Source organism: Nicotiana tomentosiformis, chromosome 8 (assembly GCF_000390325.3).
Source record: "Nicotiana tomentosiformis chromosome 8, ASM39032v3, whole genome shotgun sequence".
NCBI lineage: Eukaryota > Viridiplantae > Streptophyta > Magnoliopsida > Solanales > Solanaceae > Nicotiana > Nicotiana tomentosiformis.
Genome location: NC_090819.1, coordinates 113,851,808 through 113,875,094, shown reverse-complemented (window position 1 = coordinate 113,875,094; position 23,287 = coordinate 113,851,808). Strand labels below are relative to the sequence as shown.

Sequence of the window (23,287 nt, the reverse complement as noted above, 5' to 3'; positions counted from 1 at the left end):
CAATAGTCCAATTCATACATTTTATTAAAGTGTAGGAACTACATATAAAGGAAAATTTGCTGCTCAACTAACATGCTCATTTATCTTTCTATAACAAGATGGAAGCTGAATTATTTATGAAGACATATTAATTTGAACGTAACACAAGTAGATTATTAAACAGAAAAAGAGAATTAATATGCATAAATTACCATAAAAGTTTGAAATGCCAACATTGCTAAAGCAAAATAATAATAGTTGGTATCCTCATCTCATCTGAAATTACAAACACATATATATTGTATGTTATTGAGTTCTTTAATTTCTGCCGAGGCAGACAATTGCAGGCAGGGGGAAAGCAAATAAAGCTAGAAGTAGTAGTAGTTGTTGTTGTTGTTTTGTTAGAGATTACAACAAAAAGGAGAATAATGAGTATGAAAATTAGCAAGACTAGTGCTGCAAGAGTTGAGATTTTTCTTCCCATGGCAAAAGTTTTGTAATCTGCCTACAGAGTTAACTAACTAAATAAAACATGAGTAGCTTCAAATGTGATAGTGTCGTCCGTAAAGTTAAAGTGTGTAAATGACTTTTCAGGACAAATTTAAAGGGCAACTTATGCATTTTCTCTATAATGTGAGCAATTACGAGGGGAGGGGGTTTATTGAAAATTCAAATGATATTGAATATATTCCTTTCATGTAAATTACAATCAAAATGCCTAAAGGTTCGCAAATCTTCAACTTTATAGTTATGTAGCTTACAGGAAAGAGGATGACAGGAACACCACGACAAGATAATAGCTTTTGCTTCAAAAAACAAATTTGAAAAGCCAGTGTTTGCATAAATATATGCAAATTTGTGTTTCAACACAACTCCACCAAAGAAGTTTTTGAATTTTTGCAATAATTAAAACTATACCATATTTTTTCTGCCGAGCAGTTTGGTTGAAAAGCAGTTTTTTTTTTTGTTTGCAAAATCGATTTCAATATTCCGAGGTTAATGCCAGAATTGAAAGTGGACATATGTCAGTCGTCCAAGTAAGAAATTGAGAAAACAGAGACAATGGAAATAGCAGCTTAATTAACTATCTCGTCATTCACACTAAAATTAGCATAATAATTACTCTCATCTCTGTTAATTGAATATTTATTATATTTTTATGTGTTATTTATATTTTCAAGAATAATTATTACTAAGGGTACAAAAGAATAAAATATTTAATTTTGTCTTGAATTTCTAAAATGACAAATAATTTGAAACAACTATTTTTAGTAACCAAATGTTAATATGAGATGGAGAGAGTAATATAATACCGCCACCGTCTCATATTAATAGTCATGATTACTAAAAATAGTTGTCTCAAATTATTTGTCATTTTAGAAGTTCAAGACAAAATTGATTGTTTTTTAATTTATTTTTTACCCTTAGTAATAATTGTTCTTGAAGATAGAGATAACACATAAATAGAATAAATATTCAATTAAGAGAGATTATATCTTAAGACATAAATAAGGGTAGAATAGTCTAATCTCTTCCTAATTAATATTTCTTAATGGGCGTGTAAGAGAGAAACACGACACATAATATGAAACAGACAGAGAAAGAGTGTTGGTAATCTGTGTTCAAAATCAGAAAATCATGTAAAGTAAAAGAGAAACAGAAATGCATAGGAAGAACAAAATTAAATCCTAGCCCACTGAATTCACAGTGTGTCCTTAAGAAATTTAATCTCCTTACTGTTGCACAAGGTATACAGATTAATTCCTCCTAGGATAGAACGAAATAACTATTCTGTGATAACGGCACTTCAAATCATATAACTTCAGCGAACTCAACAAACAAATCAAATCACACTTGACACTTATGTTTATTTAAAAAAGAATGCAACAATGTAGGAAAGAGGGGAGAAAAATTCAAATTTTCCATATCTAAAAAATGAGACCAAACCTCTAAATTTATAGACAAAAGATGGATGAGATGGAGAGGTACAATCCAAAATGTGTCTCTCCCGTTCCATTGAATATGTGTTGATTTAACATTGAATACCACATTTCGTGAGGCAAGATCCGACAAGTGTGGGTTTCTTCGCATGGAGTTCATCGTAAATGATTCTGATATTTATCAATGGAACTTCACTCCATCACTGTAATTCTAAGCAGTGCGGACGTAATTTTTCTATTATGAATTCGTGTGAATTCATAACTTTTGATATGCAGTATAAATATATATATATAAATTTATTAAAATTTAAATCAATAATTTTAACGATATAATTAATTAAGGATAAATTTGAATTCATTAGCTTTCGATTCTGGATCGCATCTAATTTCAGGAGTACTATTAAAAAGAGGATTATGTACTCTTTCAATAAAATAATAGTAGTAGTAGCACTTGCGAAATATCTTGAAAAAAGTCTATAAATTACCGCCCTTATACTAATTACTCTTATCAACCTCAAAGTCTAAAACTAGAAGTATTAACATGTCTGGAAAACTTGCTATCCTTTTCACCACTCTCCTTGTGCTTATTGCTGGTAACTTATTTTAACATGAATGATTTTTAAAAATATTTTGTGTGTCTTTTGTATTATAATTTTTTTTTCTAAATTCGATTTTGGATATATTAATTATGATTTGCAGCTAATCCATTTTGCTCCACGAAAATTCATATGATGGCCTTACGAGATCTACCTAAGGATTTACTACCATTTGCAGCCAAACTATCTCAAGGTGGAAACTGTGGGGCGAAACGAAGATTGCTATATTAGTATGAGCTGTAACCTAATTTACAAGCTGAGGAATCAAATCTTCCATTGTTGATATGATAGGAGAGTAATGTGTTCTTTTATTAAATAAAAGAATATAGTGTGTGCGCGATATACTTTTATTTCCCCTTCATTTTACTAAATGTTGCAAAGTTGTGATAATTAATACGCAAGTTTCTTAAAATTTCATTAAAGAATCTTGAGATTTTAGTTGAAATGTATATCCAAAAAGTGGATATATATTTCAGGGAAAATAATCCCCTGCCGACTCCAGTAGTGTTTCATCCAGCAATTTTCAATGTATTACTGGACATTGGCCACGTGTACAATAACAAATCCAAGAGTCGAGATTTTAATTGATTTTTGACTTAGTTATATACCATGTTTGACCAAGCTTCTAAAAACTACTTATTTTGAGCATTGCTTTAAAAAAAATAATGCTTTAGGCGAGAATCGGTCTGTGTTTGACTAATTAATTTAAAAAGTACTTTTGAGCAGTAATTAGTGTTTGACCAAGCTTTTGAAAACTGTTTCTAAGTGTATTTTTTTCAAAAAATATATCTCAGAAAAATACTTTTGGAGAGAAGCTATATTTTTCTGCTTCTCAAAATCTCCTTTTGCTTCTCCTCAAAAGCATTTTTTTCTTTCTAAAAATTTAGCCAAACACCTCAATTTTTGGCCAAAAGCACTTTTGGCAAAAATAAAATAAAATTGGCCAACAGACTAATAATCATTTTATCATCTTATAATATTATTTCTACCAGTTTTTCTTCTTTGTCCTTCAAGAAATTGGTTAATATGCTTGTGAAGTGGTTTACTTTTTTCAATTACTTTCAAGTAATTAGTTTACTTTTTTCATTTGGCTCATGAAGTGTATACGATTTTAATTTGTATAACACTGATTAACCAATTCTCTCTGGTTACGATTTTAGAGATGCACATAAAGACACAACTTTGGTAAATAAAGAGAAATGTGTTGCAAACTAAAATAATTTCACTATTGATGTTTGAACTTGTTCCCGAATATAAAAAGATCATTTTTGTCGTCATTTTGTCTGCTTATACATATAAATATGTACTCAAAATCAAAATCATGTGTTCACTTGAATTGCTGTATTTACATAGAAATGTCAGATAAAAGCACATATGCTTTCTCATGGCTAACAAACAGAATTTTTTTTTTTTGGTAATTAAAGAAATTCTATTACCAAATAAGTCATTATTTACGTACAGATCATTGAAAAATTGAGACTTGAACAACACAAACAACTACAATCATATGCTAAGTACTTGTGTACGTGTATCTTTTCCATAGTATGTATGTATCCACGATACCTAAAACTTATCTTTCTTCCAGCAAAGGTTCCATAAAAGCTTGTCAATTGAAGCTTTATTCCAAATAGCAGTATCATCCTCTAGTAAGTCTAATAAACACGATTTTATCAAAAACCAAAAAACTTCTCTTATTTTAGGAGATTTTTATAGAGTCATTTCCCCCTGTTTAAATTGTAAGTGATAATATGAAATGATAAACGAATTAAAGATAAAATGAATAAACATACCAGTTGTAAAGTTAAGGTCGGGCTCAGATTTAAGCTAAACAATAATTTTGTCCTCGACCTGGCCCTCGATTCGAAGTCAAATGTATATAAAGAGTAGTGATTAAAATACGAACTTTTCAATAGCTAGAAAGCAGATAAATAAGTTTGTATTGCCTTGATATGTGTGTTGCAATGTCTCCATTGAATTAAAAAGTTTCCCCTTTTTATAGTATGAGAGTTTCATCCCTAGTATAAATCTAAAAAAAGGGGGGAAAATCCTCATCTCTCATCAATTACTAATACACTACCGATATCATGCGAGATTTGCACCGTGATATCAGTTTGGGTGCGGATATTACGACCCTTTGTTAGTCGTGTGCAACCGTTTGTAGTGTTTTCCGAGGTCTTGTAACTCGTTCTGGGTTCGAGGAGTGTTGTCTCATCAGGCCCAGGGGTGAGTACCCCGTTTCAAAATTATTTACCCCCAAAACGGATAAGAATTGAATTTGTACGCGGTTTTAAGGATGCTTGAATTGATTCAACACAAGTAATCAAGAATGTTAAATAAACGAATTAAAGATAAAATGAATAAACATACCAGTTGTGACGTTAAGGCCGGGCTCAGATTTAAGCTGAACAATAGTTTTGTCCTCGGTCGGGCCCTCGATTCGAAGCCAAATGTATATAAAGAACAATGATTAAAATAATAACTTTTCAATAGCTAGAAAATAGAAAAATAAGTTTGTATTGCCTCGATATGCGTGTTGCAATGTCTCCATTGAATTAAAAAGCTTTCCCTTTATATAGTAGGAGAGTTTCATCCCTAGTACAATTCTGAAAAAGGTAAAAATTATCATTTCTCGTCAATTATCGATACACTACCGACAGCAGGCGAGATCCGTGCCGTGATATCCGGTTGGGCGAGGAAATTACGGCCCTCTGTTAGTCGTGTGCAACCATTTGTAGTGCTTTCCGAGGTCTTGGAGTTCGTTCTGGGTTCGGGGAGTGTTGTCTCGTCAGGCCCAGTGGTGAGTACCCCATTCCAGCCTTGATTCAAAGAGTTCCCAAATTCGGTCTCGATCCCATACATTCATACTCTTACTTTGTTTGACTTACCGCGAAGTCGGGGTGTGCACTATCCCCGAGTTCACCCGTATACATGATTACTTGTGTTGAATCAATCCACATATCCTTAAAATCACGTACAAATTCAATTGTTATCCGTTTTGAGGGTAAACAGTTTGGCTCCCACTGTGGGGCTAAGGATAGTAGTGGTGGTTTGATTCAAATCTCTATAACATACTCTATTTTACACTTGTTCTTTAAGGTCTCAATTTCAGGTCAGCTTAAAAATATCAAATTCTCAGTCTACTCACTTGAATGTTGAGATTGAGTCTTGTCAACATAGTGAAAACAACAATCAGGGGCCTAGAAATGAGGTGCCCCTACTGATCCCAATGGAATCCCATTGCAGACCTAGTCGATGGTAACTCGTAGGTGGCCATCGATGCCAACTTGCCTACTGATCCCGAGAACAACGTTCACGGATGAGCCTAACCAACGACTTGAGAAGTGCTCTAAGGCAAACGAGATGTGGTCAGCTTACGGTTAATCTTCGAAATGTTGCAGGCTCAACATGCGGTGATAGCACAACTGCAAAATCAAAGTTGCGCCCCTAGAAGAGTTGATCCCGAAACATCACGGGAAAATACCTGAAGAAATGAGCAGATCATCGAAAGACCGGGCGAAGTTGAGTTCGGTGTCAGTCCCGAAGTAATGAAAATGCTTGAAGCATTAACGAACCGAGTGGAATCAGGTGAAAAGAAAATTGAGGCAAACGACAAGAAGGTGGAGTCATATAATTCCAGGGTCAATCAAATCCAAGGAGCACCCCCGATATTGAAAGGAACAGATTCCAAGAAATTTGTCCAAAAGCCTTTCCCTCCGAGCGCAACACTAAAGCCAATCCCATAAAGGTTTCATATTCCCAATATTCCAAAATATAATGGAACCACGGATCTGAATGGGCATATGACCTCCTACACATGCGCCATCAAAGGCAACGACTTGGAAGACGATGAAATCGAGTCGGTGTTGCTAAAGAAGTTCGGGAAAACTATGTCAAAAGAAGCAATGATATGGTACCACAACTTACCCCCAAATTCCATTGACTCATTCGCTATGCTCACATATGCTTTTGTGAAGGCTCATGCCGGGGCCATCAAGGTCGAGACTAGAAAATCGGACCTTTTTAAGGTTAAGCAAAGAGACAACGAGGTGCTGAGAGAGTTTGTATCAAGGTTTCAAATAGAACAGACGGACTTGCCTCCAGTTGCAAATGATTGGGCTGTTCAATAATTCACTTAAGGGATTAAACCATGAAGCTCCCTTACTTCGCAGCAGCTATCATAAAATTTGGTAGAGTACCCGACGGTAACTTGGGCCGACGTGCACAATAGGTACCAATCAAAAATCAGAGTCGAAGACGACCAACTCGGGGCCTCTCCTCGGTCCATTTATCTCGTTAGAATCGACGACATGTCTAAGAGAGTCGTATATCATGAATCAAGGCCAGTCCGAGACCGGTACCAACCGTACAACACAAATCGAAGGGGAAACGGATCCGGACACAACTCTACAAGGAACGAAAAGAGAAGCGATCGAGGGCCTAATAGCCGAGGTTTGATGAGAAAAAATGGTTTCGACAGGCCGCTCGAGGAAAGGGAAGCACCAATATTATCAGAGTATAACTTCAACATTGATGCAACCATCATCGTATCGGCCATTGGGCGCATCAAGGAAACCAAGTGGCCTCGACCATTGTAGTCCGACCCTACCCAGAGAGACCCTAACCTGATGTGTAAATATCATGGCACTCATGGCCATAGGACCGAGGAGTACCGACAATTAAGAGAATAAGTTGCCCGGTTATTTAATAACTGGTATCTCCGAGAATTTCTGAGTGATCGATCCAAAAACCACTTCAGGAATAGGGACTCCAACAAACAAACCAAACAAGAAGAACCTCAGCATTCCATCAACATGATCATTGGAGAGGTTGATGTCCCCCATGGGCCAATGATAATGCAAACTAAAGTATCTATCACGAGGGAAAAAATGCACCCGAGATTACGTCCCGGAAGGAACCATTTCGTTCAGTGACGAGGATGCTGAGGGCATCATACAACCTCATAATGATGCACTGGTGATATCCATACTTATCAATAAATCTTAAGTTAAACGTTTGTTGATTGATCTAGTCAGCTCGACCAACATCATCAGATTGATGGTTGTAGAGCAGTTGGGGTTACAAGACCAAATAGTGCCGACGGTCTGAGTGTTGAACAGATTTAGCATGGCGTGTGAAACTACTAAAGGAGAAATAACCCTGCCAGGGAATACCGCCGGGACGATCCAAGATACAAAATTTTCGACGTGATCGAAGGGGACATGAGGCACAACACACTATTCAGAAGGCCATGGGTTCATAACATGAGGGTAGTACCCTCAACCCTACACCAGGCACTGACATTCCCTACGCCGAGAGGATTCACGACGCTCTACAGAGAGCAGCCGACCGCAAAGGAAATGTTCGTAGTCTACGAGGTGATACTAGTGCCCATGGTCTCAATATCAAAGAACACGGAGTAGACCAAGAAGGAAGAAATTAAATATCAATCACCGATACCGGTACCGACCGAACCATAAGGATGAAGAGTAGGCAAAAATGATGATTATAGAGTTTCTAGATCGTTCATAACTCCTGATGATTCCGATGGCACCAATCAACGGTCGATAAGTTGGAGCATGTTGTATTGATCGAACACTTACCCGATCGGAAGGTATACATGGGCACGAGGTTAATTTCTGAGCTTAGGAATAAACTCACTGAATTTATATAGATAACATAGATTGTTTCGCTTGGTCCTATCTCGACATGACACAAATCCCACCGGAGGTAATCACTCAAAAACTGAGCTTGGACCCGATGTTTCATCCGATTAAGCAGAAAAGGAGACCGCAGTCCGAGGTCAAACATACATTCATCAAGGATGAGGTATCTAAACACCTTAAAATAGGGTCCATTTGGGAAGTTAAATACCCGGACTAGTTAGCTAACGTAGTGGTATTACCTAAAAAGGAAATAAGTTATTAATGTGTGTGGATTATAAAGATCTGAACAAGGCATGCCTTAAGGATTCTTTTCCTTTACCTAACATCGATCGGATGATTGACGCGATAGATGGACATGAGACACTCAGTTTTCTTGATGTCTATTCCGGGTACAACCAACCCGGGCGATCAAGAAAAGACTTTCTTTATCACTAAATTCAGCACATATTGTTATAATATGATGTCATTCAGATTAAAGAACGTAGGTGCCACCTATCAGTGCCTAGTAAACCGGATATTCGAAGAACAAATAGGAAAATAAATGGAAGTTTATATTGATGACATGTTAGTCAAGTCCCTGCGAGTAGAGGACCATTTGAAACAGTTGCAGGAAACCTTTGACATATTGAAGAAATACAATATGAAGCTGGACCTAGAAATGTGCGCATTCGGGGATAGATCCTAAAAATTCCTTGGGTTCATGGTATATAATCGAAGAATCTAGATCAATCCCGACAAAATCAAAGCCATAGAAGACATCACCGTGGTGGACAATCAAGGTCCGAGCATATAACTGCCCTGGGCCGGTTCATATCAAGGTCCTCAGACAAAAACCATCAGTTCTTCTAACTATTGAAGAAGAATAACTTTTCATGGACTCCGGAATGACAACAAGCTTTGGAAGAACTCAAATGGTACCTTTTGAGTCTGCCCCTGCTCCACACTCCGAAGGTGGATGAACAACTGTACCTTTACTTGGCGGTTTCTGAGCTGGCGATAAGTAGAGTCTTGGTCCGGGAAGAGGAAGGTACGCAATTTCCTATTTACTATCTCAGTAGAACTCTAGGCGAGGCCAAAACAAGGTATCCTCAACAAGCTTTCAATGCCACCCCATATCTATCGTAACCTCTTACCCACTGAGGAACATCATGCAGAAACCCAAGATCTCGGGCCGGTTGGCCAAATGGGCCGTCAAAATTAGCGGGTACGATATCGTGTATCGACCCCAAACCGCCATAAAAATCTCAAATTTTGGTAGATTTTGTGGCCGACATTACGCTGGCCTTAGTGCACAAAGTCTTAAGGGAATTATTGCTGACCTTGGGGACTACCTCGAGAATTTGGATCCTTTTTACGGACGGTGGCTTGAACGTAAAGGGGTTCGGGCTTGGTATCGTGTAGAAACCACCTACGGGGAATGTAGTTAGGTAGTCTATTATAATTATAAAATTCACTAACAATGAGGCCGAGTATGAGGCCATGATTGCAGGTCTCGAATTGGCTAAAAGCCTTAGGGCCGAGGTGATCAAAGCTAAATGTGATTCCCTTATCTTGGTCAATCAAGTCAATGTGACGTTCGAAGTGAAAGAGGAACAAATGCGAAGGTATTTATATAAGTTACAGGTAGCGCTGTATCAATTCAAGGAATGGACCCTACAACACGTTCCCCGAGATCAGAACAGCGAGGACGATGCTCTGGCTAAATTGGGGCCATCGGTTGATGATGATGATCAGTTCGGGAACAATCATACAACTCATGAATTCGGTGATAGAATAAGGTCAGGCCGAAGTAAACTCATCAAGTTTAACCTAGGATTAGAGGAACAAATACATAGACTACTTGAAGACTAGGAAATTGACCTCAGATCCCAAAGAATCTAGAGCCCTGCACACCAAGGCTGCCAGATTTAGGATAACGTTCGATGGCTCGCTAGCCAGATGCTTGGGACCGGGAGATACCGAATACGCCTTGAGAGAAGTTCATGAAGGCACTTGCGGAAACCATTCGGGGGCAGAAGCTTTGGTGCGGAAATTAATCTGGGCCACCTATTATTGGACCAAAATGGAGAAAGATACGAAGAACTTAGTACGAAAATGCAACGACTGCAGAGACACGCACCGATGATCCATCAACCGGGAGACCTACTCCATTCGGTCCTGTCCCCGTGTCTGTTTATGAAGTGGGGAATGGATATCGTCGCCCCCTACTGTGGGCACCCGGTAAAGCTCAATTTACACTATTCATGACTGATTATGTTTCCAAATTGGTCGAGGCTCAAGTATTCGAAAAGGTCTAGGAGAAAGAAGCCATCGACTTCATCTGGGACCACATAATACGTCGATTTGGGATATCGACCGAGTTCGTGTGCAATAATGGGAAATGATTCATCGGCACCAAGGTAAATAATTGTTTCGAAGATCACAAGATTAAGAAGATACTATCAACACCTTACCACCCTGGTGGTAACAAACATGCGTAATCGACAAACAAGACCAAATTTCAAAATCTTAAAAAAAGGTTGACCGATGCCAAAGGGAAATGGAAGGAAAGCATGCCCGAAGTCCTGTGGGCATATCGTATGATATTAAAATCTAGTATCGGGGCCACTTTATTTTTGTTGGTCTACGGGCCGAAGCCTTAATATCAGTCGAAATGGGAGAACCTATCCGCAGGTTCCAATATGTGACCGAAGACTCAAATGGCGAGGTCAGGATCACGATCCTGGAGCTATTGGATGAAATGCGTGAGGTCGCCATAGTCCGGTTGGCCGCCTAGAAGCAGCGGATAGAAAAATACTACAACCGGAAAACCAACCTCTGACACTTCGAGATCGTGGACTTGGTGTTGAAGGAAGTAACATTACACACCCAGAACTAGAATAAGGGGTAGCTAGGACCAAATTGGGAAGGACTATTTTGAGTCATCGGAATTACCTACAAAGGCTTATACAACTCAAAGCAGGAAACAGTGTACAATTACCGAACAACTGGAACATGACACACTTACAATGGTACTACTGCTAAGGTACGATCTTAATTGCTCTTTAATTATGTTATGAATTAGACTAACACTTGCAGGCAATAGCCAAGGATGGATGTGGCCATTAGGTCTGAAAGCACACTTTGCACTCTTTTTCCTGGAACCGGTTTTGTCCCAAAATGGTTTTTTGGCAAGGTTTTTAACAAGGCAATAGTAAAACGTGCTAACTTAGATTCGAAGACCGGTATCAAACCAAAGTCAATGAACTTTCACTTCATGTAAACAGTATCTAAGCCCTCTCAAGCTTGATCTCGACTACTGAGGGCCATTACCCTCGGATTAAGGTTTTAAGCAAGGAAAAAGGAAAAACTTTGTATGCTAGAAGCTAAGGCTTGGTGGTTCGGATTCACTCTAAGGGCCAAACAGTCGTATGAACCGTGATCACATAGTCCACCCCAGTCGTGATACAAGTTTTTATGCGCTTTCGATCATGTACTTTACACACTGAGAAATGAAAGAAAGTTCAGCCTTGCTATTACACATTTTCTTGCCTCTTAAATTCCTGATCTAAGAGCCCATGGGCTACCCCTACTCGAGGAATATCGAGCCCAAGGGCTACCCCTATTCGTGGACTGTCGTCTGAAGAAAGTTCGGACAACCCGAGCTACCAAATCTCGGAGGCTCCAAACCTATTAGGTGGTGCCTAAATACAAAAAGGCTATGACCTCCCTAAAAATGGCTCGGAGACGCCCGAAGCCCGTAATTAGAAAGTAAGGCCTTTATTAGAACTTGAAACCTACTAAAGCGTTATCTTCGGCAAAAACATCATCTAAAATCACTTAAGGATCTTGAAAAAACTTCCGGTCACACCGAGTTTTCAAAGCCTCGAGCAAACAAAATTATATCGAGCCTTTAACATATTTAGGCTATTAAAGCTCTTTCACCTCAGCCTCGAGATTTTGGCTTCCTTGATCTCAGCCGACAGTTCAAAACCTCGGGCATGAATCTCTTCGAGGGTCTCTCTTTGGTACAACCGCTTCATATATTCAACCTTTGCCTTCATGCGGGTATTGGCTGCCTCCACATCAACATTGTATTAGATTACCATTTCTTCAGCATCTTTGGAGGTTGTGTCCAATTTGGACTTTGCATTCTCAGATTCTCTACAAAGGGCTTTACGCTCTGTAATGATCAAGCTCAGCTATGCTCAGAGATCATCATTTAGCTGAGACCATTTGTTTGCTTTGTCCTTTGCTACCCAGAGTTGGTTCTCAACCGATGCCAGATTTGCCTTAGCAGTTTCCTTCTCCGAAGCCAGCATGTTCATTTTGATTTTCCACCCGTCGGCCATGGTCCAGACCTCATTCATATCAGCTCGGAGCTAGTCGATCAGGTCGATCTTCTGTTGACATGCGAGGTTGTGTTGTTAGTCACCCCGACTAGTTACTTATTTTTAACTACAAAGACCTTTACCTTTTCAACTAGGTCGACATGTTCCCGCTTCAAGGTCGAAGCTTCCTTTTGAGTCCTGTCCATCTCGGCCTGAAGGTCCTTGATGATCCCGTCCTGTTGCTTATTGGGAAGCCTGTACATGTCCTTACTCCGGACCTGGTCTTTGGGCATAAAGTCGATCTAGCTGATTTTAAATTGACACCAGAGAAAGCTCTCATGGTGAAGTACCGGGCCTACAAAACAACGAAAACAATAAGAGATACCAAAACTTAAGCGGAATTCACGATAGAGTGTGAAAGTGTTGATGTCTTACCCGGTTCAACGCCTGCTGTGCCTCATTGAAGAGATTCAATGTGCCCCCCTCATTCATCTTTTCATGTCCTCCTCAGTCACTAGGCATTAGAGGTAGCTGGCTATGCCTACTGGAGCAGATAGAACTCGAGCATCCCCCGAGACCGTAAGAATGACTGTTCTCTTACGGATGGGGTCCATGATCGGTGCGGGAAACTGCTTCACAAGTTTTGGTCTTGAACTCGACCCTCGAGTGTTTGAGGACAAGCCCTTCTTCGGGATCTGCAGGTTGCCCAACCCAAAAAAATCTTCCAAAGTGGACAGGTCCATGTCATAGAAGAAGGTGTGGGGAGGGTTGTCTTCACCATGAACCCCTTAATTTGACTTTCCCTGGCCCTCTTGGGACTCTTCAAGCATGGACTCGGTATAGGAGGGCATCTCGATGATGTCTATCATACTGATCACCTCCTTCGGAATAGAAACGACTTATCGGAAGGTCATAACCCCCGTCTCTATTTCACCCTCTCGAGTTGGAAGTGGACCGGCTTTGTGGATCCTTTCCTCGATTGTCGCATGCTCCCCGACATGGGTCGATCCTTAGGCGATAAAGATGTCATATTCTATAGACTCATCATGATGGTAGGCTAGAAAACTGTATTTTAGTCATAGGAAATGATAATGAATTATACTTATTACGTGTTTTATGCCTTGTAAGAAATGATTCCGAGCTATTTAGGTAATTTGAAGCAAAATCAAATATGTTGGAGCTTTGAAGTCTGAGTAGAAGCCAAAAAAAGTAAGACGGAATCACGTTCGGGGGTCGAGGACCAAGTCCGAATGTCAAAAAGTGAATGAAATGATTTACTTTGAGAAACCTCACAGCCGTGCCGTATGGGGCGCCGCGAGGCGCGACATGGCTGTACATAATTTACATAGTAGTTTCCTACTTCGGCTAGGAAAGGGTAGGGGACGACCATCCGGAATTTAGAAAGACAATTGGTATAGATTGAAAATTTGTTATCTAAGTGAGTTCCTGGGACTTTACCCTCTGACACTGCATAGAACCCAAAGGAAATAATCAAAGTTGTATCTCTGAGAAGTTGCAAAACATTGGTTGACCTACTGGTAAAAGCTCGACCCAAGGTGATGAACAAGTAGACATAGACACCAACAGAGAAAAAAAGGTGAAGAATAGAAATGCGAGATATAGTGGGGGTATAAAAGAAGAATGAAGAAAGTAGACATATGCCAGCTCTACCATTCCCTTAAAAGATGAAGCGGGAAAAAAATGTAAAATGTTTTGGGCGATTCTCGGAGATGCTCAAACAACTCTATATGAACTTCACCGAGGTAGTCACTCAGATGCTTGCTTATACAAAGTTCTTAAAGAAAATCTTGTCTAGCAAGAGAAAATTGGAGAAGACAACAGTGGTCAAGTTGAATTCCACCGCAGTGCCATATTACAAAATAAAATTCCCCAAAAGTGTGGGGACCCAGGAAGCTTCACCATACCATACGCGTTGGGGAGTGAGAAATTCGACAAGGCCCTCTGTGATTCTGGTGAGTCTATAAATCTAATGCCCCTGTCTATATTCAAGAAACTAGAATGTGAGCTTGGAGTGATTAAATCAATACCAGTGTTCCTACAACTAGCTGACCAGACCACCATTCTACTTGAGGGAATCATTGAGGATATTCTAGTGCAGGTGGACATGTTTGTGTTCCCCGTAGACTTTATTGTGGTGGATATGAATGTGAACAAGGAAGTGCCTCTAATTCTAGGGAGGCCATTTTTATGTATAGGCAGAGCTATCCTTGATATCTATAAGGAGTAACTTATGCTTAGAGTGGGCAATGGAAAATTGGTGTTCCAGATGAAGAGGATGATGAAATACCCCAGTTATGAGTCGTCTGCCTACTCGTGCTTCAAGTTAGACGTTGTTGGAGAATTGGCTGAAAAATACAAGTTTGACAAGCTTGTGGGTGATACTCTAGAAAGGTGTATTACTTAGTCTAGCACAGTGGATGATGGAGATACTGAATTAAAGAAAGAGGGTGAAGCTCTTGAAACTGAGGATCAAGTGGTTGATGAGGAGGAACTAAAAGAGGAGGCTTCTAATCCTAATGTGGAATTGAAAGTCCTCCCCAATCACTTGAAATATGTTTTTCTTGAAACTAACAATTGTCCTGTGATTATTTCTACTGACTTGACAGATATACAGGAGCTAAAGCTGGTGAAGCTGCTGAAAAAGCACAAGAAGGCAATTGGCTGGAGTATAGATGATATTCAAGGAATTAGTCCAGCAATTTGCATGCACAATATTCTGTTGGAAGAAAATATCAAGTCAGTGGTGTAGCCCCAATACAAACTAAACAAAAATTTGGAGGAGGTAGTTCACAAGGAGATCATCAAATTGCTAGTTGCGGGAGTGATTTTCCCCATCTATGATAGCCTGTGGATTAGTCCAGTGCAAGTTATACCTAAGAAGGGAGGCATAACAGTGGTGAAAAATGAAGACAATGCGTTAATACCCACAAGAACAGTCACTGGGTGGAGAATGTGCATTGATTATAGAAGACTGAATGATGTAATAAGGAAAGACGACTTCCCACTCCACTTTATTGACCAAATGATCGAGAAAGTGACTGGACATGGATGCTACTACTTCTTGGATGGGTACTCAGGCTACAATGAGATACCCATTGCCCTAGAAGATGTTGAGAAGACCACATTCACTTGCCCGTCAGGTATTTTTGCTTACAGAAGGATGCCGTTTGGGTTATGTAATGCACCTGCCAGTTTTCAGAGGTGCATGATATCTATATTCTCTGATTTAAACGAGAAGTGTCTAGAAGTATTCATGGATGATTTCACTCTCTTTGGTGATGACTTTGAGAATTTCTTGAAGAATTTAGAGCTCGTGCTTGAACGTTGTGAAGCCATTCACTTGGTTCTTAACTGTACATAGAATTGAAGTTTGATAGAGCTAATGTTGATGTAATTGCTAGGCTCCCTCCACCGACTTTTGTGAAGAGCTTAAGGAGTTTATTGGGACATGTTGAGTTCTTTAAGAGGTTCATCAAAAACTTTTTCAGCGTTACCAAGCCGTTGACTGCATTACTAGCGAAATATGTGAAGTTTGTTTTTAATGTGGAGTGCATAAGAGAATTCAAATTGATAAAGGAAAAGCTAGTGAGTGTCAATACCCAAACTCCCTCCGTATAACGTCGTGACGACATCTAGTCTCTACGACTAGGTAAGCCTAAAATATTACAGACAATTACACTGCTCCTCGACATGTACGATAACCAATACTCTATAAATACATAGTCTTCTCAAAACCCGGAATAACATTAGTCACAAGCTACAGAAGGAAACTAATATCTCTATACACCAGAGTCTAATAAAAGAAGTATGTAAGGTAATGGCATAAGAGAGAATAGAGGGGGACTCCGAGGTCTGCAGACGCGACATATGTACCTTGAAGTCTCCGTACAACAACAAACACACTTAGCTAATAGCGGGGCTGATAAGAAGTACCTGGATCTACACACAAAACATGTGCAGAAGAGTAGCATGAGTACACCACAACGGTACCCAGTAAGTGCCAAGCCTAACCTCGGTAGAGTAGTGACGAGGTCCGGTCCGGGCCCTAATGGGATATAATAACAATACCGATGATATAATAGAATGAAGTAAAACAGAGAATTAACATAAAAAATTCACAGAGAAACAACAACACAAGAACAATGTGATTACAATAGGGGAGCTCTCGAGATACCATCTCTTAGTCCCAAAAGTAAATGTGCAGGGACATCTCCCGAGGAACCGCCTCGTAGTCACAAAAGTAAATGTACATGTAGAACCCCGAGGTACCGCCTCGTAGTCTCAAAAGTAAATGTATAGGGAGAACTCTCAAGGAACCTCCTCGTAGTCTCAAAAGTAAATATTCAGGGAGAACTCCCGAGTAACCGCCTCGTAGTCTCAAAAGTAAATATGCAGGGAGAACTCTCGAGCAACCGCCTCTTAGTCTCAAAAGTAAATATGCAGGGAGAACTACTGAGGAACCGCCTCGTAGCCTCAAAGTAAACACACAGCTCAAATCGGTAATATAATAGTTAATAACAAGATTTCTACAGTTATACTGATAAAGGACAAGGAAAAGCAGGAAAATCAACTAGACATGCTTCATACAGTTAAAATAAGCAATTAAAGCACGTAGACATGCGATATTAGACTAAACAGGATAACTACACATATTAGAATAACTCAATTAAGAATAAAAATAGTCTAATACTCATTTAAACGGTATAACTCAATTTAAAGGAAAAACATATTACTACTCAGTAAAATAAATCGGGTTTTTACAATAAATATCGTGTGTACGTACTCGTAACCTCACGTACACGGCGCTCACATATCACAACAGTACCAAATCCTAAGGGGATTTCCTTCACACAAGGTTAAGCAAGCCACTTACCTCAAACCAAACTCAAACAATCGATAGCAATGCTCTTTCCACGAATATCTAGCTCCGAATGGACCAAGTCTAGCAAAAAATAATTGCTTATCATAAATACAACTATAATAGACTCATCTAATTAATGAAATCAATACTTTAACAAAAAATTTGAAATTCACCCTAAAATGTCAACCTGGGCCCACGTCTCGAAAGTAGGTAAAAGTAAAAAAATATGAACACTCATTCACTCACGAGTCTAACCATATCAAATTTTCTAAAATCCGACACCAAATGGTCCTTCAAATCTGCAAATCAAACTCTCCATATCCTTAGTCTCAACTCCCAAATTTCGCCTTAAATACATACTAACTAAGTGGAAAAATAAATGAGGAAGCAAAATTATTGATAAAAAATAAGCACAAGAGACTTACTTGAAGAAATCGCTCAAAAATGCTCTCAAAAATCGCCCTAAACTGATTTTGCAAAGTCCAAAATGACAAAAATCACGAAGCCCTTCGGTTTTAAACACTGTCCAGGAATTTTCGCACCTGCGAAGCCTGGTCTTGCACATGCGCGTGCACTTGTGCACAAAAATGAGCGCTTCTGCGCAAATCACTTATTCCCCTCTGCCTCCGCACCTGCGATGCAGGGGCCGCACTTGCGCGCCTGCGGAATCCTGTCCGCTTCTACGTTCTCACTTCGCACCTGCGGTCAGCCTTGCGCATCTGCGGGCATTGCGAATGCGGCCTTTTCCACGCACTTTTGACCCCTGACCAATCCACCCAACTCCGCTTCTGTCCCATATTGTTCGCAACTGCGGGCAACCTTGCGCATGTTCCATTACAGCAGATGGCAGAACTTTCAGATTTTCCTTCTAAGTCCGAATTCAATCCGTTAACCATCCGAAACTCACCCGATGCCCCCGGTACCTCAACCAAACATATCAAAAAGTCCTAAACACCATACGAAAAGTCAAAAAGTCAACTACCTGTCAAAATCTCAAAAAATCAACTTTCGCCATTTCAAGCCTAAATGTGTTACAGACCCCCAAAATACAATCCGGACACGCCCCTTAGTCCAAAATCAGCCAACAGAGCTAACATAACCAAAGGAACCCCATTCCGGAGTTGTCTTTACATAGTTCTGACTATAGTAAAAATTCTAAGACTTAAGCTTCCGTTTGAGGGACTACGTGTCCAAAAACACTCTGAAACTAAAACCAAAACCTCCCAGCAAGTCACATAAGTAAAGAAAGGTACGGGGAAAGCAGAAAATAGGGGGTCGGGGATATTACTCTAAAAATGACCGGCCGAGTCGATACATCCTTCCCCTCTTAAAACAATCCTTCGTCCTCGAACAAGGATAAAGACATACTTGAAGCGGTAAAAATATGAGGATAACGGTTGCGCATATCCCGCTCGGTCTCCCAAGTCGCCTCCTCGACCGGATGACCCCTCCACTGAACCTTCACGGAAGCAATGTTCTTTGATCTCAGCTTTTGAACCCACCTGTCCAAAATATCCACTGACTCCTCAACATAATATTGATCCTTGTCCAACTGGATTGAGCTGAAATCCAGCACATGAGACGATCGCCGTGTTACTTCCAGAGCATAGAAACATGGAACACCGGATGAACTCCTGCTAGACTGGGAGGCAAGGTAAGCCCATAAGAAACCACCACAACACGCCGCAATACCTCGAATGGGCTAATAAACCTTGGTCTCAGTTTTCCCTTCTTTTCGAACCTCCTAACACCATTCATAGGTGAAACCCGGAGCAAGACTCTCTCTCCAACCATGGATGCAACATCACGAACCTTCCGATCCGCATAACTCTTCTGTCAGGACTGGACTGTGCGAAGTCGATCCTGAATTACCTTAACCTTCTCCAGAGAATCCTGAACCAAGCCTGTACCCAATAATCTAGCCTCACTTGGATCAAACCAACCCACTAGAGACCGACACCGACTACCATATAATGCCTTATCTGGTGCCATCTGAATGCTCGACTGATAACTAATATTGTAGGTAAACTCCGCAAGTGGCAAGAATTGATCCCAAGCACCCCCAAAATCTATCACACAAGCGCGAAGCATATCCTCTAGTATCTGAATAATGCGCTCGGACTGCCGGTCTGGTTGAGGGTGAAACACTTTGCTCAACTCAACCCGAGTATCCAACTCTTGCTGTACAACCCTCCTGAACCGTGGTGTAAACTGCGTACCTCGGTCAGAGATCATAGATACCGGTACGCCATGAAGCCTGACAATCTCGCGGATATACATTCGAGCCAACTGCTCGTAAGAATAGGTAGTCATCACATGAATAAAATGAGCTGACTTGTCAGCCTATCCACAATCACCCAGACTGCATCAAACCTCCGCTGAGTCTGTGGGAGTCCAATAACAAAATTCATAGTGATCCACTCCCATTTCCACTCCGGAATCTCTAACTTCTGAAGCAACCCACCTGGCCACTGATGCTCATGCTTCACATGCTGGTAATTTAGACAGCGAGCCATATACTCCACCATGTCTTTCTTCATCCTCCTCCACCAGTAATGCTACCTCAAGTCCTGATACATCTTCGCAACACCCGGATGAATGGAGTAACGCGAATTGTGAGCCTCCTTAAGAATCAACTCTTGCAAACCATCTACATTGGGCACACATAACCTTCCATGCATCCTTAATGCACCATCATCCCCAATAGTGACCTCCTTAGCATCACTGTGCTAGACCGTATCCTTAAGGACAAGAAGATGAGTGTCATCATACTGACGCTCCATGATACGATCATAAAGAGAAGACCGAGAGACCACACAAGACAATACTCAACTCGCCTTAGAAATATCCAATATCACAAACTGGCTGGCTAAGGCCTGAACATCCAACGCTAATGGCCTTTCTGCTGCTGGTAGATATGCCAAACTCCCCAAACTCTCTGCCCGATGACTCAAAGCATCGGCCACCATATTGGCCTTCTCGGGATGGTACAAAATGGTGATATCATAATCCGTAAGTAGTTCCAACCACCTACTCTAACGCAAGTTAAGATCATTCTGTTTAAACAGATGCTAAAAACTCCGGTGATCAATGTAGATCTCACTAGGGACACCGTACAAATAGTGCCACCAAATCTTCAAGGCATGAACAGTAGGTTCTAACTCAAGGTCGTGGATAGGATAGTTCTTCTCATGTACCTTTAGTTGTCTGGACGTGTAGGCAATCACCCTACCATCCTGCATCAACACCGCGCTGAAACCAATCCGCGACGCATTACAATATACTGTATAAGACCTCGAACAGGAAGGTAATATCAATATTGGGCTGTAGTCAAATATGTCTTGAGATTTTGAAAGATCTTACTCCTCTGCCCACCTGAACGGAGCACCCTTCTGGGTCAGCCTAGTCATAGGTGCTGCAATAGATGATAATCTCTCTACAAAACGACGGTAATACCTCGCCAAACCAAGAAAACTCCGAATCTCCGTAGCTGAGGACGGTCTAGGACAACTCTACACTACTTCAATCGTTTTTGGATCCACCTGGATCCCATCACTCGATACTACATGACCCAAGAATGCCACTAATTCTAGCCAAAACTCACACTTTGAGAATTTTGCATATAACTTCTTTTCTCTCAGGGTCTGAAGCATAGTCATCAGGTGCTGCTCATGATCCTCCCGAGTCCGGGAGTACACCAGAATGATGTCAATCAACACAACTATGAATGAGTCAAGATAAGGGTGGAACACACTGTGCATCAAGTGCATAAAAGCTGCTGGGGTATTGGTCAACCCAAATGACATCACAAGGAACTCGTAGTGACAGTTCCGAGTCCTGAAAGCAGTCTTCGGGATATCTGGCTCCAGAATCTTCAACTGATGATAGACTGAACGCAAGTCAATCTTGGAAAACACTCTGGCACCCTGCAACTGATCAAATAAGTCATCAATGCGAGGCAATGGACATGTTCTTCGCTGTAACTTTGTTCAACTGGCGGTAATCAATACACATCTGCATAGAACCATCCTTCTTCTTCGTAAATAAGACAGGAGCACCCCAAGGTGACACACTAGGCCGAATGAATCCCTTATCAAGCAACTCCTGTAACTGCTTCTTCAACTCCTTCAATTCAAGAGGAACCACACGATATGGAGGAATAAAGATGGGCTGAGTTCTCCGCAACAAATCAATGCCAAAGTCAATATCTCTGCTGGGTGGCATGCCCGGAAAATCAGTTGGAAATACTTCTAGAAAATCCCTCACTACTGGGACTGACTCAACTGTAATGGTATCAATACTGACATCTCTCACATAAGCTAGATGCGCGTCATACCCCTTCTTAACCATTTGTTGAGCTTTAAGAATTGAAATAACTCTGCTGGGAGTATACTCTAAGGCACCTCTCCACTCTAATCGTGGTAATCTTGGCATGTCCAGCGTCACGGTCTTAGCGTGACAATCAAGAATAGCATAGTGGGGCGACAACCAATCCATGCCTAAGATAACATCAAAGTCTACCATGCTGAGTAATAATAAATCGGCTATGGCCTCAAAACCATTAAGAGCAATCAAACTCGACCGATACACGCGGTCCATAATTAGAGAATTTCCTATAGGAGTTGACACATAAGCATAGGAACTCAAAGAATCCCGAGATAGGCCTAAATACGGGGCAAAATAAGATGACACATAGGAATATGTAGAGCCTGAGTCAAATAATACTGACACATCTCTACGACAGACCGGAACAATACCTATAATGACAAAGTTGGAAGCAACTACCTCTGTACGAGCTGAAAGAGCATAATATCTGGCCTGACCTCCCCCTCTAGGGTGATCTCGACCTCCCCGATCTCCACCTCGAGCTGGCTGAGTAGGTGGGGCGGTAGCTGATGCTGGAATCATAGCCTGAGAAGTCTGTGGAGGTGCACCCCTCCTAAATTTGGGAAAATCCCTCACCATATGGCGAGTGTCGCCACACTTAAAACAAGCTCTCAGAGAGCATGACTGCTGTGAACGGCTCAGGCCATGTGTGCTGGAATGGCCACTAAAAGCACTCCGAGCAGGAGGCACACTAGATACTAGCGGTGCATAATAAGGCTCATGGGGCCTAGAAGAGACCAGAATACCACTGGCGACTGGAAGAGCTGAATGAACGGGGTGACTCACATAACCCCTACCATGGCGAACTGCAGCTGGGGCACGAGTATCGCTGTAAGTGCCAAACTCTCGAGAACTCTTGGCCTCCCTCTCCTCTCTATCCCGAGCAAGCATGCCCTCTAATCTCTTGGCAATACTTACAACCTGCTGATAAGAAATATCCTTCTCCAACTCCCTAGCCATACTAATCCGGATACTGGGGTGGAGTCCTTCAATAAACCGTCGAACCCTCTCTCGAACTGTGGAAACCAAGGACGGTACATGTAGGGTCAAATCACTAAAGCGGAATGCATACTCTGACATAGTCATAGCACCCTAGCGCAACTACTCAAACTCTGCGCAACATTTGTCCCTGAGGCTCTGAGGGACATACTCTCTCAAAAACATATCCGAGAACTGAGTCCATGTAAGTGAAGCTGCCTCATCTGGACTACCCAACCCACAAGCACGCCACCACTGATAGGCTGCTCCTCTAAGCTGGAAGGTGGTAAAAGAAACCCCACTCATCACTGCTACGCCCATAGTACGAAGAATACGATGACACTCCTCCAGAAAACCTTGAGCGTCATTTGTAGCCAATCCGTTGAAGGTAGGTGGGTGGTACTTCTTGTACCTCTCAAGTATGAGCTGCTCCACCTCAGAAGCGGTTGTCCTAGTCTCGTACTGAACTGGAGCTACCAGTTGCATCAGTATAATCTTTAGAACCTGGTCGGCATGAACCTGCTGCTCTGGAGTATCGACGACGGGAGTCTGT

The 23,287-nt window shown here is 41.0% G+C and overlaps 1 long non-coding RNA gene across 1 annotated transcript; it reads left to right on the top strand.

Annotated features, from left to right (window-relative positions):
* Positions 1 to 2,440: 2,440 nt before the first annotated feature.
* On the top strand, positions 2,441 to 2,940 carry LOC138896714 (uncharacterized). Its single transcript, XR_011410112.1, has 2 exons — positions 2,441 to 2,512; positions 2,619 to 2,940. It is a non-coding gene; the product is annotated as an uncharacterized lncRNA (long non-coding RNA).
* Positions 2,941 to 23,287: the final 20,347 nt, after the last annotated feature.